General features: G+C 44.8%; 1 protein-coding gene and 22 non-coding genes across 24 annotated transcripts in view; all 23 read left to right on the forward strand.

Annotated features, from left to right (window-relative positions):
• Window positions 1-15,676, forward strand: part of pde6a (phosphodiesterase 6A, cGMP-specific, rod, alpha) — a 73,005-nt gene that overhangs the window by 40,677 nt on the left and 16,652 nt on the right. The gene's annotated exons all lie outside the window — the stretch shown is intronic.
• trnag-gcc (transfer RNA glycine (anticodon GCC)) lies at window positions 2,311-2,381 on the forward strand. Its single transcript has one exon. It is a non-coding gene; the product is annotated as a tRNA-Gly (tRNA).
• On the forward strand, window positions 3,245-3,315 carry trnag-gcc (transfer RNA glycine (anticodon GCC)). Its single transcript has one exon. It is a non-coding gene; the product is annotated as a tRNA-Gly (tRNA).
• On the forward strand, window positions 3,712-3,782 carry trnag-gcc (transfer RNA glycine (anticodon GCC)). Its single transcript has one exon. It is a non-coding gene; the product is annotated as a tRNA-Gly (tRNA).
• On the forward strand, window positions 4,179-4,249 carry trnag-gcc (transfer RNA glycine (anticodon GCC)). Its single transcript has one exon. It is a non-coding gene; the product is annotated as a tRNA-Gly (tRNA).
• trnag-gcc (transfer RNA glycine (anticodon GCC)) lies at window positions 4,645-4,715 on the forward strand. The gene has a single exon. It is a non-coding gene; the product is annotated as a tRNA-Gly (tRNA).
• trnag-gcc (transfer RNA glycine (anticodon GCC)) lies at window positions 5,112-5,182 on the forward strand. The gene has a single exon. It is a non-coding gene; the product is annotated as a tRNA-Gly (tRNA).
• Window positions 5,579-5,649, forward strand: trnag-gcc (transfer RNA glycine (anticodon GCC)). The gene has a single exon. It is a non-coding gene; the product is annotated as a tRNA-Gly (tRNA).
• On the forward strand, window positions 6,023-6,093 carry trnag-gcc (transfer RNA glycine (anticodon GCC)). Its single transcript has one exon. It is a non-coding gene; the product is annotated as a tRNA-Gly (tRNA).
• trnag-gcc (transfer RNA glycine (anticodon GCC)) lies at window positions 6,490-6,560 on the forward strand. Its single transcript has one exon. It is a non-coding gene; the product is annotated as a tRNA-Gly (tRNA).
• Window positions 7,290-7,360, forward strand: trnag-gcc (transfer RNA glycine (anticodon GCC)). Its single transcript has one exon. It is a non-coding gene; the product is annotated as a tRNA-Gly (tRNA).
• Window positions 8,224-8,294, forward strand: trnag-gcc (transfer RNA glycine (anticodon GCC)). Its single transcript has one exon. It is a non-coding gene; the product is annotated as a tRNA-Gly (tRNA).
• Window positions 8,691-8,761, forward strand: trnag-gcc (transfer RNA glycine (anticodon GCC)). The gene has a single exon. It is a non-coding gene; the product is annotated as a tRNA-Gly (tRNA).
• On the forward strand, window positions 9,158-9,228 carry trnag-gcc (transfer RNA glycine (anticodon GCC)). Its single transcript has one exon. It is a non-coding gene; the product is annotated as a tRNA-Gly (tRNA).
• trnag-gcc (transfer RNA glycine (anticodon GCC)) lies at window positions 9,626-9,696 on the forward strand. The gene has a single exon. It is a non-coding gene; the product is annotated as a tRNA-Gly (tRNA).
• Window positions 10,093-10,163, forward strand: trnag-gcc (transfer RNA glycine (anticodon GCC)). Its single transcript has one exon. It is a non-coding gene; the product is annotated as a tRNA-Gly (tRNA).
• Window positions 10,893-10,963, forward strand: trnag-gcc (transfer RNA glycine (anticodon GCC)). The gene has a single exon. It is a non-coding gene; the product is annotated as a tRNA-Gly (tRNA).
• Window positions 11,336-11,406, forward strand: trnag-gcc (transfer RNA glycine (anticodon GCC)). The gene has a single exon. It is a non-coding gene; the product is annotated as a tRNA-Gly (tRNA).
• Window positions 11,800-11,870, forward strand: trnag-gcc (transfer RNA glycine (anticodon GCC)). The gene has a single exon. It is a non-coding gene; the product is annotated as a tRNA-Gly (tRNA).
• Window positions 12,267-12,337, forward strand: trnag-gcc (transfer RNA glycine (anticodon GCC)). The gene has a single exon. It is a non-coding gene; the product is annotated as a tRNA-Gly (tRNA).
• Window positions 13,067-13,137, forward strand: trnag-gcc (transfer RNA glycine (anticodon GCC)). Its single transcript has one exon. It is a non-coding gene; the product is annotated as a tRNA-Gly (tRNA).
• Window positions 14,335-14,405, forward strand: trnag-gcc (transfer RNA glycine (anticodon GCC)). Its single transcript has one exon. It is a non-coding gene; the product is annotated as a tRNA-Gly (tRNA).
• On the forward strand, window positions 15,578-15,648 carry trnag-gcc (transfer RNA glycine (anticodon GCC)). Its single transcript has one exon. It is a non-coding gene; the product is annotated as a tRNA-Gly (tRNA).

Here is a 15,676-nt window from a genome sequence, read left to right on the forward strand (position 1 = left end):
ATGTATTAGATATCCAATCAAGATTTTTTTTCGAGATAGCTTCATCTTCTTTCCGACCTGGAGCTCTCCTCAAGAAAAAAGCAAAACATTTTCCCATTTTTATTTCTTGTCTTCATGCATTGGTGGTTCAGTGGTAGAATTCTCGCCTGCCACGCAGGAGGCCCGGTTTCATTCCCGGCCAATGCAGGCAGATTCTTCATATAACAGTAGAGCTGTGCAGGGACAGCTATACCGCTTCTGCTATGAAGCACGCACTGGAAGGTACTCTGTTGAATACATTGACAAACTTGTACTGTATAAGACAGATAATTCTTCAAGACTATCGACAGTCCTCGTCTGAAACATCTTAAATGGTAACGATGAATGGGTCCCGGTTGAATCAAAACCTTTGATGTCAGAAGGCATTCCATCAGAGGGCCCCGAGGCGGCACTGTGACCTGAACGAATTGTGAATTGTATTAGATATCCAATCAAGATTTTTTTTCGAGATAGCGTTCATCTTCTTTCCGACTCCAGAGGAGCGCTCCTCATGGAAAAAGAGAAACATTTTCCCATTTTTATTCCTTTATTTTCATGCATTGGTGGTTCAGTGGGTAGAATTCTCGCCTGCCACGCGGGAGGGCCCGGGTTCAATTCCCGGCCAATGCAGGCAGATTCTTCATATAACAGTAGAAGCTGTGCAGGGACAGCTATACCACTTCTGCTATGAAGCACGCACTGGAAGGTACTCTGTTGAATACATTGACAAACTTGTACTGTTCAAGACATTCGACAGTCATCGTCTGAAACCTCTTAAATGGTAACTATGAATGGGTCCAGGTTGAATCAAAACCTTTGATGTCAGAAGGCATTCCATTAGGGGGCACTGTGACCTGAACGAAGTGCCTTTCTCCACAAAATCATCCTGGCTTTTGCCAGATGGTTGCCTTTTCTTGGCATTATTACCGTCTTGCCCCCTACCAGAAGATACTGCAGGGACTGGAAATAAGAAAAGCATCATGTCCAGAAAAAACCATAGGGGAGGGCACTAGACAAGTTGCAAATTTGACCAGCCTATGGTGCTAAATGCAAAGTACGAGGATCATCACAGTGATTGTCATGAGCGCCACTGCTCATGACAAGCCAACCAATAGTTGTCCCGGCTGTTCTGTCGAGATCTTAAATGGGATCCCCCATCGGGGCACCACAGCGAAAGTCAGGAATTGTCCACAGTTACTTGGAAATAACTTCTGGGAACCATGAATTTCTGTTTACAGATGTATTAGATATCCAATCAAGATTTTTTTCGACATAGCGTTCATCTTCTTTCCGACTCCAGAGGAGCGCTCCTCAAGGAAAAAGCGAAACATTTTCCCATTTTTATTCCTTTATTTTCATGCATTGGTGGTTCATTGGTAGAATTCTCGCCTGCCACGCGGGAGGCCCGAGTTCGATTCCCTGGCCAATGCAGGCAGAGCTTTAGCTTCTTCATATAACAGTAGAAGCAGTGCAGGGACAGCTATACCACTCTGCTATGAAGCATGCACTGGAAGGTAATCTGTTGAATACATTGACAAACTTGTACTGTATAGACAGATAATTCTTCAAGACTATCGACAGTCCTCGTCTGAAACATCTTAAATGGTAACTATGAATGGGTCCAGGTTGAATCAAAACCTTTGATGTCAGAAGGCATTCCATCAGAGGGCCCCGAGGGGGCACTGTGACCTGAACGAATTGTGAATTGTATTAGATATCCAATCAAGATTTTTTTTCGAGATAGCGTTCATCTTCTTTCCGACTCCAGAGGAGCTCTCCTCAAGAAAAAGGCGAAAGATTTTCCCATTTTTATTTCTTGTCTTCATGCATTGGTGGTTCAGTGGTAGAATTCTCGCCTGCCACGCGGGAGGCTCGGGTTCGATTCCCGGCCAATGCAGCCAGAGCTTTAGCTTCTTCATATAACAGTAGAAGCCGTGCAGGGACAGCTATACCACTCTGCTATGAAGCATGCACTGGAAGGTAATCTGTTGAATACATTGACAAACTTGTACTGTATAAGACAGATAATTCTTCAAGACTATCGACAGTCCTCGTCTGAAACATCTTAAATGGTAACTATGAATGGGTCCAGGTTGAATCAAACCTTTGATGTCAGAAGGCATTCCATCAGAGGGCCCCGAGGGGGCACTGTGACCTGAACGAATTGTGAATTGTATTAGATATCCAATCAAGATTTTTTTTCGAGATAGCGTTCATCTTCTTTCCGACTCCAGAGGAGCTCTCCTCAAGAAAAAAGCGAAACATTTTCCCATTTTTATTTCTTGTCTTCATGCATTGGTGGTTCAGTGGTAGAATTCTCGCCTGCCACGCGGGAGGCCCGGGTTCGATTCCCGGCCAATGCAGGCAGAGCTTTAGCTTCTTCATATAACAGTAGAAGCTGTGCAGGGACAGCTATACCACTCTGCTATGAAGCATGCACTGGAAGGTACTCTGTTGAATACATTGACAAACTTGTACTGTATAAGACAGATAATTCTTCAAGACTATCGACAGTCCTCGTCTGAAACATCTTAAATGGTAACTATGAATGGGTCCAGGTTGAATCAAAACCTTTGATGTCAGAAGGCATTCCATCAGAGGGTCCCCGAGGGGGCACTGTGACCTGAACGAATTGTGAATTGTATTAGATATCCAATCAAGATTTTTTTTCGAGATAGCGTTCATCTTCTTTCCGACTCCAGAGGAGCTCTCCTCAAGAAAAAGGCGAAAGATTTTCCCATTTTTATTTCTTGTCTTCATGCATTGGTGGTTCAGTGGAAGAATTCTCGCCTGCCACGCGGGAGGCCCGGGTTCGATTCCCGGCCAATGCAGGCAGCTTTAGCTTCTTCATATAACAGTAGAAGCCGTGCAGGGACAGCTATACCACTCTGCTATGAAGCATGCACTGGAAGGTACTCTGTTGAATACATTGACAAACTTGTACTGTATAAGACAGATAATTCTTCAAGACTATCGACAGTCCTCGTCTGAAACATCTTAAATGGTAACTATGAATGGGTCCAGGTTGAATCAAAACCTTTGATGTCAGAAGGCATTCCATCAGAGGGCCCCGAGGGGGCACTGTGACCTGAACGAATTGTGAATTGTATTAGATATCCAATCAAGATTTTTTTTCGAGATAGCGTTCATCTTCTTTCCGACTCCAGAGGAGCTCTCCTCAAGAAAAAGGCGAAAAGATTTTCCCATTTTTATTTCTTGTCTTCATGCATTGGTGGTTCAGTGGTAGAATTCTCGCCTGCCACGCGGGAGGCCCGGGTTCGATTCCCGGCCAATGCAGGCAGAGCTTTAGCTTCTTCATATAACAGTAGAAGCCGTGCAGGGACAGCTATACCACTCTGCTATGAAGCATGCACTGGAAGGTACTCTGTTGAATACATTGACAAACTTGTACTGTATAAGACAGATAATTCTTCAAGACTATCGACAGTCCTCGTCTGAAACATCTTAAATGGTAACTGTGAATGGGTCCAGGTTGAATCAAAACCTTTGATGTCAGAAGGCATTCCATCAGAGGGCCCCGAGGGGGCACTGTGACCTGAACGAATTGTGAATTGTATTAGATATCCAATCAAGATTTTTTTTCGAGATAGCGTTCATCTTCTTTCCGACTCCAGAGGAGCTCTCCTCAAGAAAAAGGCGAAAGATTTTCCCATTTTTATTTCTTGTCTTCATGCATTGGTGGTTCAGTGGTAGAATTCTCGCCTGCCACGCGGGAGGCCCGGGTTCGATTCCCGGCCAATGCAGGCAGAGCTTTAGCTTCTTCATATAACAGTAGAAGCCGTGCAGGGACAGCTATACCACTCTGCTATGAAGCATGCACTGGAAGGTACTCTGTTGAATACATTGACAAACTTGTACTGTATAAGACAGATAATTCTTCAAGACTATCGACAGTCCTCGTCTGAAACATCTTAAATGGTAACTATGAATGGGTCCAGGTTGAATCAAAACCTTTGATGTCAGAAGGCATTCCATCAGAGGGCCCCGAGGGGGCACTGTGACCTGAACGAATTGTGAATTGTATTAGATATCCAATCAAGATTTTTTTTCGAGATAGCGTTCATCTTCTTTCCGACTCCAGAGGAGCTCTCCTCAAGAAAAAAGCGAAAGATTTTCCCATTTTTATTTCTTGTCTTCATGCATTGGTGGTTCAGTGGTAGAATTCTCGCCTGCCACGCGGGAGGCCCGGGTTCGATTCCCGGCCAATGCAGGCAGAGCTTCGCTTCTTCATATAACAGTAGAAGCCGTGCAGGGACAGCTATACCACTCTGCTATGAAGCATGCACTGGAAGGTACTCTGTTGAATACATTGACAAACTTGTACTGTATAAGACAGATAATTCTTCAAGACTATCGACAGTCCTCGTCTGAAACATCTTAAATGGTAACTGTGAATGGGTCCAGGTTGAATCAAAACCTTTGATGTCAGAAGGCATTCCATCAGAGGGCCCCGAGGGGGCACTGTGACCTGAACGAATTGTGAATTGTATTAGATATCCAATCAAGATTTTTTTTCGAGATAGCGTTCATCTTCTTTCCGACTCCAGAGGAGCTCTCCTCAAGAAAAAGGCGAAAGATTTTCCCATTTTTATTTCTTGTCTTCATGCATTGGTGGTTCAGTGGTAGAATTCTCGCCTGCCACGCGGGAGGCCCGGGTTCGATTCCCGGCCAATGCAGGCAGAGCTTTAGCTTCTTCATATAACAGTAGAAGCCGTGCAGGGACAGCTATACCACTCTGCTATGAAGCATGCACTGGAAGGTACTCTGTTGAATACATTGACAAACTTGTACTGTATAAGACAGATAATTCTTCAAGACTATCGACAGTCCTCGTCTGAAACATCTTAAATGGTAACTATGAATGGGTCCAGGTTGAATCAAAACCTTTGATGTCAGAAGGCATTCCATCAGAGGGCCCCGAGGGGGCACTGTGACCGGAACGAATTGTGAATTGTATTAGATATCCAATCAAGATTTTTTTTCGAGATAGCGTTCATCTTCTTTCCGACTCCAGAGGAGCTCTCCTCAAGAAAAAAGCGAAAAATTTTCCCATTTTTATTTCTTGTCTTCGTGCATTGGTGGTTCAGTGGTAGAATTCTCGCCTGCCACGCGGGAGGCCCGGGTTCGATTCCCGGCCAATGCAGGCAGAGCTTTAGCTTCTTCATATAACAGTAGAAGCTGTGCAGGGACAGCTATACCACTCTGCTATGAAGCATGCACTGGAAGGTACTCTGTTGAATACGTTGACAAACTTGTACTGTATAAGACAGATAATTCTTCAAGACTATCGACAGTCCTCGTCTGAAACATCTTAAATGGTAACTATGAATGGGTCCAGGTTGAATCAAAACCTTTGATGTCAGAAGGCATTCCATCAGAGGGCCCCGAGGCGGCACTGTGACCTAGACGAATTGTGAATTGTATTAGATATCCAATCAAGATTTTTTTTCGAGATAGCGTTCATCTTCTTTCCGACTCCAGAGGAGCTCTCCTCAAGGAAAAAGCGAAACATTTTCCCATTTTTATTTCTTGTCTTCATGCATTGGTGGTTCAGTGGTAGAATTCTCGCCTGCCACGCGGGAGGCCCGGGTTCAATTCCCGGCCAATGCAGGCAGATTCTTCATATAACAGTAGAAGCTGTGCAGGGACAGCTATACCACTTCTGCTATGAAGCACGCACTGGAAGGTACGCTGTTGAATACATTGACAAACTTGTACTGTTCAAGACATTTGACAGTCATCGTCTGAAACCTCTTAAATGGTAACTATGAATGGGTCCAGGTTGAATCAAAACCTTTGATGTCAGAAGGCATTCCATCAGAGGGCCCCGAGGGGGCACTGTGACCTGAACGAATTGTGAATTGTATTAGATATCCAATCAAGATTTTTTTTCGAGATAGCGTTCATCTTCTTTCCGACTCCAGAGGAGCGCTCCTCATGGAAAAAGAGAAACATTTTCCCATTTTTATTCCTTTATTTTCATGCATTGGTGGTTCAGTGGTAGAATTCTCGCCTGCCACGCGGGAGGCCCGGGTTCGATTCCCGGCCAATGCAGGCAGAGCTTTAGCTTCTTCATATAACAGTAGAAGCTGTGCAGGGACAGCTATACCACTCTGCTATGAAGCATGCACTGGAAGGTACTCTGTTGAATACGTTGACAAACTTGTACTGTATAAGACAGATAATTCTTCAAGACTATCGACAGTCCTCGTCTGAAACATCTTAAATGGTAACTATGAATGGGTCCAGGTTGAATCAAAACCTTTGATGTCAGAAGGCATTCCATCAGAGGGCCCCGATGCGGCACTGTGACCTGGACGAATTGTGAATTGTATTAGATATCCAATCAAGATTTTTTTTCGAGATAGCGTTCATCTTCTTTCCGACTCCAGAGGAGCTCTCCTCAAGGAAAAAGCGAAACATTTTCCCATTTTTATTTCTTGTCTTCATGCATTGGTGGTTCAGTGGTAGAATTCTCGCCTGCCACGCGGGAGGCCCGGGTTCAATTCCCGGCCAATGCAGGCAGATTCTTCATATAACAGTAGAAGCTGTGCAGGGACAGCTATACCACTTCTGCTATGAAGCACGCACTGGAAGGTACGCTGTTGAATACATTGACAAACTTGTACTGTTCAAGACATTCGACAGTCATCGTCTGAAACATCTTAAATGGTAACTGTGAATGGGTCCAGGTTGAATCAAAACCTTTGATGTCAGAAGGCATTCCAGTAGGGGGCACTGTGACCTGAACGAAGTGCCTTTCTCCACAAAATCATCCTGGCTTTTGCCAGATGGTTGCCTTTTCTTGGCATTATTACCGTCTTGCCCCCTACCAGAAGATACTGCAGGGACTGGAAACAAGAAAAGCATCATGTCCAGAAAAAACCATAGGGGAGGGCACTAGACAAGTTGCAAATTTGACCAGCCTATGGTGCTAAATGCAAAGTACGAGGATCATCACAGTGATTGTCATGAGCGCCACTGCTCATGACAAGCCAACCAATAGTTGTCCCGGCTGTTCTGTCGAGATCTTAAATGGGATCCCCCATCGGGGCACCACAGCGAAAGTCAGGGATTGTCCACAGTTACTTGGAAATAACTTCTGGGAACCATGAATTTCTGTTTACAGATGTATTAGATATCCAATCAAGATTTTTTTCGACATAGCGTTCATCTTCTTTCCGACTCCAGAGGAGCGCTCCTCAAGGAAAAAGAGAAACATTTTCCCATTTTTATTCCTTTATTTTCATGCATTGGTGGTTCAGTGGTAGAATTCTCGCCTGCCACGCGGGAGGCCCGGGTTCGATTCCCGGCCAATGCAGGCAGAGCTTTAGCTTCTTCATATAACAGTAGAAGCCGTGCAGGGACAGCTATACCACTCTGCTATGAAGCATGCACTGGAAGGTACTCTGTTGAATACATTGACAAACTTGTACTGTATAAGACAGATAATTCTTCAAGACTATCGACAGTCCTCGTCTGAAACATCTTAAATGGTAACTATGAATGGGTCCAGGTTGAATCAAAACCTTTGATGTCAGAAGGCATTCCATCAGAGGGCCCCGAGGGGGCACTGTGACCGGAACGAATTGTGAATTGTATTAGATATCCAATCAAGATTTTTTTTCGAGATAGCGTTCATCTTCTTTCCGACTCCAGAGGAGCTCTCCTCAAGAAAAAGGCGAAAGATTTTCCCATTTTTATTTCTTGTCTTCATGCATTGGTGGTTCAGTGGAAGAATTCTCGCCTGCCACGCGGGAGGCCCGGGTTCGATTCCCGGCCAATGCAGGCAGAGCTTTAGCTTCTTCATATAACAGTAGAAGCCGTGCAGGGACAGCTATACCAGTCTGCTATGAAGCATGCACTGGAAGGTACTCTGTTGAATACATTGACAAACTTGTACTGTATAAGACAGATTATTCTTCAAGACTATCGACAGTCCTCGTCTGAAACATCTTAAATGGTAACTGTGAATGGGTCCAGGTTGAATCAAAACCTTTGATGTCAGAAGGCATTCCATCAGAGGGCCCCGAGGGGGCACTGTGACCTGAACGAATTGTGAATTGTATTAGATATCCAATCAAGATTTTTTTTCGAGATAGCGTTCATCTTCTTTCCGACTCCAGAGGAGCTCTCCTCAAGAAAAAAGCGAAAGATTTTCCCATTTTTATTTCTTGTCTTCATGCATTGGTGGTTCAGTGGTAGAATTCTCGCCTGCCACGCGGGAGGCCCGGGTTCGATTCCCGGCCAATGCAGGCAGAGCTTCAGCTTCTTCATATAACAGTAGAAGCCGTGCAGGGACAGCTATACCACTCTGCTATGAAGCATGCACTGGAAGGTACTCTGTTGAATACATTGACAAACTTGTACTGTATAAGACAGATTATTCTTCAAGACTATCGACAGTCCTCGTCTGAAACATCTTAAATGGTAACTGTGAATGGGTCCAGGTTGAATCAAAACCTTTGATGTCAGAAGGCATTCCATCAGAGGGCCCCGAGGGGGCACTGTGACCTGAACGAATTGTGAATTGTATTAGATATCCAATCAAGATTTTTTTTCGAGATAGCGTTCATCTTCTTTCCGACTCCAGAGGAGCTCTCCTCAAGAAAAAAGCGAAAGATTTTCCCATTTTTATTTCTTGTCTTCATGCATTGGTGGTTCAGTGGTAGAATTCTCGCCTGCCACGCGGGAGGCCCGGGTTCGATTCCCGGCCAATGCAGGCAGAGCTTCAGCTTCTTCATATAACAGTAGAAGCCGTGCAGGGACAGCTATACCACTCTGCTATGAAGCATGCACTGGAAGGTACTCTGTTGAATACATTGACAAACTTGTACTGTATAAGACAGATAATTCTTCAAGACTATCGACAGTCCTCGTCTGAAACATCTTAAATGGTAACTGTGAATGGGTCCAGGTTGAATCAAAACCTTTGATGTCAGAAGGCATTCCATCAGAGGGCCCCGAGGGGGCACTGTGACCTGAACGAATTGTGAATTGTATTAGATATCCAATCAAGATTTTTTTTCGAGATAGCGTTCATCTTCTTTCCGACTCCAGAGGAGCTCTCCTCAAGAAAAAGGCGAAAGATTTTCCCATTTTTATTTCTTGTCTTCATGCATTGGTGGTTCAGTGGTAGAATTCTCGCCTGCCACGCGGGAGGCCCGGGTTCGATTCCCGGCCAATGCAGGCAGAGCTTTAGCTTCTTCATATAACAGTAGAAGCCGTGCAGGGACAGCTATACCACTCTGCTATGAAGCATGCACTGGAAGGTACTCTGTTGAATACATTGACAAACTTGTACTGTATAAGACAGATAATTCTTCAAGACTATCGACAGTCCTCGTCTGAAACATCTTAAATGATAACTATGAATGGGTCCAGGTTGAATCAAAACCTTTGATGTCAGAAGGCATTCCATCAGAGGGCCCCGAGGGGGCACTGTGACCGGAACGAATTGTGAATTGTATTAGATATCCAATCAAGATTTTTTTTCGAGATAGCGTTCATCTTCTTTCCGACTCCAGAGGAGCGCTCCTCATGGAAAAAGAGAAACATTTTCCCATTTTTATTCCTTTATTTTCATGCATTGGTGGTTCAGTGGTAGAATTCTCGCCTGCCACGCGGGAGGCCCGGGTTCGATTCCCGGCCAATGCAGGCAGAGCTTTAGCTTCTTCATATAACAGTAGAAGCTGTGCAGGGACAGCTATACCACTCTGCTATGAAGCATGCACTGGAAGGTACTCTGTTGAATACGTTGACAAACTTGTACTGTATAAGACAGATAATTCTTCAAGACTATCGACAGTCCTCGTCTGAAACATCTTAAATGGTAACTATGAATGGGTCCAGGTTGAATCAAAACCTTTGATGTCAGAAGGCATTCCATCAGAGGGCCCCGATGCGGCACTGTGACCTGGACGAATTGTGAATTGTATTAGATATCCAATCAAGATTTTTTTTCGAGATAGCGTTCATCTTCTTTCCGACTCCAGAGGAGCTCTCCTCAAGGAAAAAGCGAAACATTTTCCCATTTTTATTTCTTGTCTTCATGCATTGGTGGTTCAGTGGTAGAATTCTCGCCTGCCACGCGGGAGGCCCGGGTTCAATTCCCGGCCAATGCAGGCAGATTCTTCATATAACAGTAGAAGCTGTGCAGGGACAGCTATACCACTTCTGCTATGAAGCATGCACTGGAAGGTACGCTGTTGAATACATTGACAAACTTGTACTGTTCAAGACATTCGACAGTCATCGTCTGAAACCTCTTAAATGGTAACTATGAATGGGTCCAGGTTGAATCAAAACCTTTGATGTCAGAAGGCATTCCAGTAGGGGGCACTGTGACCTGAACGAAGTGCCTTTCTCCACAAAATCATCCTGGCTTTTGCCAGATGGTTGCCTTTTCTTGGCATTATTACCGTCTTGCCCCCTACCAGAAGATACTGCAGGGACTGGAAACAAGAAAAGCATCATGTCCAGAAAAAACCATAGGGGAGGGCACTAGACAAGTTGCAAATTTGACCAGCCTATGGTGCTAAATGCAAAGTACGAGGATCATCACAGTGATTGTCATGAGCGCCACTGCTCATGACAAGCCAACCAATAGTTGTCCCGGCTGTTCTGTCGAGATCTTAAATGGGATCCCCCATCGGGGCACCACAGCGAAAGTCAGGGATTGTCCACAGTTACTTGGAAATAACTTCTGGGAACCATGAATTTCTGTTTACAGATGTATTAGATATCCAATCAAGATTTTTTTCGACATAGCGTTCATCTTCTTTCCGACTCCAGAGGAGCGCTCCTCAAGGAAAAAGAGAAACATTTTCCCATTTTTATTCCTTTATTTTCATGCATTGGTGGTTCAGTGGTAGAATTCTCGCCTGCCACGCGGGAGGCCCGGGTTCGATTCCCGGCCAATGCAGGCAGATTCTTCATATAACAGTAGAAGCTGTGCAGGGACAGCTATACCACTTCTGCTATGAAGCACGCACTGGAAGGTACGCTGTTGAATACATTGACAAACTTGTACTGTTCAAGACATTCGACAGTCATCGTCTGAAACCTCTTAAATGGTAACTATAAATGGGTCCAGGTTGAATCAAAACCTTTGATGTCAGAAGGCATTCCATCAGAGGGCCCCGAGGGGGCACTGTGACCTGAACGAATTGTGATTTGTATTAGATATCCAATCAAGATTTTTTTTCGAGATAGCGTTCATCTTCTTTCCGACTCCAGAGGAGCTCTCCTCAAGAAAAAGGCGAAAGATTTTCCCATTTTTATTTCTTGTCTTCATGCATTGGTGGTTCAGTGGTAGAATTCTCGCCTGCCACGCGGGAGGCCCGGGTTCGATTCCCGGCCAATGCAGGCAGAGCTTTAGCTTCTTCATATAACAGTAGAAGCCGTGCAGGGACAGCTATACCACTCTGCTATGAAGCATGCACTGGAAGGTACTCTGTTGAATACATTGACAAACTTGTACTGTATAAGACAGATAATTCTTCAAGACTATCGACAGTCCTCGTCTGAAACATCTTAAATGATAACTATGAATGGGTCCAGGTTGAATCAAAACCTTTGATGTCAGAAGGCATTCCATCAGAGGGCCCCGAGGGGGCACTGTGACCGGAACGAATTGTGAATTGTATTAGATATCCAATCAAGATTTTTTTTCGAGATAGCGTTCATCTTCTTTCCGACCCCAGAGGAGCGCTCCTCATGGAAAAAGAGAAACATTTTCCCATTTTTATTCCTTTCCATGCATTGGTGGTTCAGTGGTAGAATTCTCGCCTGCCACGCGGGAGGCCCGGGTTCGATTCCCGGCCAATGCAGGCAGAGCTTTAGCTTCTTCATATAACAGTAGAAGCTGTGCAGGGACAGCTATACCACTCTGCTATGAAGCATGCACTGGAAGGTACTCTGTTGAATACGTTGACAAACTTGTACTGTATAAGACAGATAATTCTTCAAGACTATCGACAGTCCTCGTCTGAAACATCTTAAATGGTAACTATGAATGGGTCCAGGTTGAATCAAAACCTTTGATGTCAGAAGGCATTCCATCAGAGGGCCCCGAGGCGGCACTGTGACCTGGACGAATTGTGAATTGTATTAGATATCCAATCAAGATTTTTTTTCGAGATAGCGTTCATCTTCTTTCCGACTCCAGAGGAGCTCTCCTCAAGGAAAAAGCGAAACATTTTCCCATTTTTATTTCTTGTCTTCATGCATTGGTGGTTCAGTGGTAGAATTCTCGCCTGCCACGCGGGAGGCCCGGGTTCAATTCCCGGCCAATGCAGGCAGATTCTTCATATAACAGTAGAAGCTGTGCAGGGACAGCTATACCACTTCTGCTATGAAGCATGCACTGGAAGGTACGCTGTTGAATACATTGACAAACTTGTACTGTTCAAGACATTCGACAGTCATCGTCTGAAACCTCTTAAATGGTAACTATGAATGGGTCCAGGTTGAATCAAAACCTTTGATGTCAGAAGGCATTCCAGTAGGGGGCACTGTGACCTGAACGAAGTGCCTTTCTCCACAAAATCATCCTGGCTTTTGCCAGATGGTTGCCTTTTCTTGGCATTATTACCGTCTTGCCCCCTACCAGAAGATACTGCAGGGACTGGAAACAAGAAAAGCATCATGTCCAGAAAAAACCATAGGGGAGGGCACTAGACAAGTTGCAAATTTGACCAGCCTATGGTGCTAAATGCAAAGTACGAGGATCATCACAGTGATTGTCATGAGCGCCACTGCTCATGACAAGCCAACCAATAGTTGTCCCGGCTGTTCTGTCGAGATCTTAAATGGGATCCCCCATCGGGGCACCACAGCGAAAGTCAGGGATTGTCCACAGTTACTTGGAAATAACTTCTGGGAACCATGAATTTCTGTTTACAGATGTATTAGATATCCAATCAAGATTTTTTTCGACATAGCGTTCATCTTCTTTCCGACTCCAGAGGAGCGCTCCTCAAGGAAAAAGAGAAACATTTTCCCATTTTTATTCCTTTATTTTCATGCATTGGTGGTTCAGTGGTAGAATTCTCGCCTGCCACGCGGGAGGCCCGGGTTCGATTCCCGGCCAATGCAGGCAGATTCTTCATATAACAGTAGAAGCTGTGCAGGGACAGCTATACCACTTCTGCTATGAAGCACGCACTGGAAGGTACGCTGTTGAATACATTGACAAACTTGTACTGTTCAAGACATTCGACAGTCATCGTCTGAAACATCTTAAATGGTAACTATAAATGGGTCCAGGTTGAATCAAAACCTTTGATGTCAGAAGGCATTCCAGTAGGGGGCACTGTGACCTGAACGAAGTGCCTTTCTCCACAAAATCATCCTGGCTTTTGCCAGATGGTTGCCTTTTCTTGGCATTATTACCGTCTTGCCCCCTACCAGAAGATACTGCAGGGACTGGAAACAAGAAAAGCATCATGTCCAGAAAAAACCATAGGGGAGGGCACTAGACAAGTTGCAAATTTGACCAGCCTATGGTGCTAAATGCAAAGTACGAGGATCATCACAGTGATTGTCATGAGCGCCACTGCTCATGACAAGCCAACCAATAGTTGTCCCGGCTGTTCTGTCGAGATCTTAAATGGGATCCCCCATCGGGGCACCACAGCGAAAGTCAGGGATTGTCCACAGTTACTTGGAAATAACTTCTGGGAACCATGAATTTCTGTTTACAGATGTATTAGATATCCAATCAAGATTTTTTTCGACATAGCGTTCATCTTCTTTCCGACTCCAGAGGAGCGCTCCTCAAGGAAAAAGAGAAACATTTTCCCATTTTTATTCCTTTATTTTCATGCATTGGTGGTTCAGTGGTAGAATTCTCGCCTGCCACGCGGGAGGCCGGGGTTCGATTCCCTGGCCAATGCAGGCAGAGCTTTAGCTTCTTCATATAACAGTAGAAGCCGTGCAGGGACAGCTATACCACTCTGCTATGAAGCATGCACTGGAAGGTAATCTGTTGAATACATTGACAAACTTGTACTGTATAAGACAGATAATTCTTCAAGACTATCGACAGTCCTCGTCTGAAACATCTTAAATGGTAACTATGAATGGGTCCAGGTTGAATCAAAACCTTTGATGTCAGAAGGCATTCCATCAGAGGGCCCCGAGGGGGCACTGTGACCTGAATGAATTGTGAATTGTATTAGATATCCAATCAAGATTTTTTTTCGAGATAGCGTTCATCTTCTTTCCGACTCCAGAGGAGCTCTCCTCAAGGAAAAAGCGAAACATTTTCCCATTTTTATTTCTTGTCTTCATGCATTGGTGGTTCAGTGGTAGAATTCTCGCCTGCCACGCGGGAGGCCCGGGTTCAATTCCCGGCCAATGCAGGCAGATTCTTCATATAACAGTAGAAGCTGTGCAGGGACAGCTATACCACTTCTGCTATGAAGCATGCACTGGAAGGTACGCTGTTGAATACATTGACAAACTTGTACTGTTCAAGACATTCGACAGTCATCGTCTGAAACCTCTTAAATGGTAACTATGAATGGGTCCAGGTTGAATCAAAACCTTTGATGTCAGAAGGCATTCCAGTAGGGGGCACTGTGACCTGAACGAAGTGCCTTTCTCCACAAAATCATCCTGGCTTTTGCCAGATGGTTGCCTTTTCTTGGCATTATTACCGTCTTGCCCCCTACCAGAAGATACTGCAGGGACTGGAAACAAGAAAAGCATCATGTCCAGAAAAAACCATAGGGGAGGGCACTAGACAAGTTGCAAATTTGACCAGCCTATGGTGCTAAATGCAAAGTACGAGGATCATCACAGTGATTGTCATGAGCGCCACTGCTCATGACAAGCCAACCAATAGTTGTCCCGGCTGTTCTGTCGAGATCTTAAATGGGATCCCCCATCGGGGCACCACAGCGAAAGTCAGGGATTGTCCACAGTTACTTGGAAATAACTTCTGGGAACCATGAATTTCTGTTTACAGATGTATTAGATATCCAATCAAGATTTTTTTCGACATAGCGTTCATCTTCTTTCCGACTCCAGAGGAGCGCTCCTCAAGGAAAAAGAGAAACATTTTCCCATTTTTATTCCTTTATTTTCATGCATTGGTGGTTCAGTGGTAGAATTCTCCCCTGCCACGCGGGAGGCCCGGGTTCGATTCCCGGCCAATGCAGGCAGATTCTTCATATAACAGTAGAAGCTGTGCAGGGACAGCTATACCACTTCTGCTATGAAGCACGCACTGGAAGGTACGCTGTTGAATACATTGACAAACTTGTACTGTTCAAGACATTCGACAGTCATCGTCTGAAACCTCTTAAATGGTAACTATAAATGGGTCCAGGTTGAATCAAAACCTTTGATGTCAGAAGGCATTCCATCAGAGGGCCCCGAGGGGGCACTGTGACCTGAACGAATTGTGATTTGTATTAGATATCCAATCAAGATTTTTTTTCGAGATAGCGTTCATCTTCTTTCCGACTCCAGAGGAGCTCTCCTCAAGAAAAAGGCGAAAGATTTTCCCATTTTTATTTCTTGTCTTCATGCATTGGTGGTTCAGTGGTAGAATTCTCGCCTGCCACGCGGGAGGCCCGGGTTCGATTCCCGGCCAATGCAGGCAGAGCTTTAGCTTCTTCATATAACA

The sequence above is a fragment of the Sparus aurata genome, chromosome 18 (genome assembly GCF_900880675.1).
Source record: "Sparus aurata chromosome 18, fSpaAur1.1, whole genome shotgun sequence".
Lineage (NCBI taxonomy): Eukaryota > Metazoa > Chordata > Actinopteri > Spariformes > Sparidae > Sparus > Sparus aurata.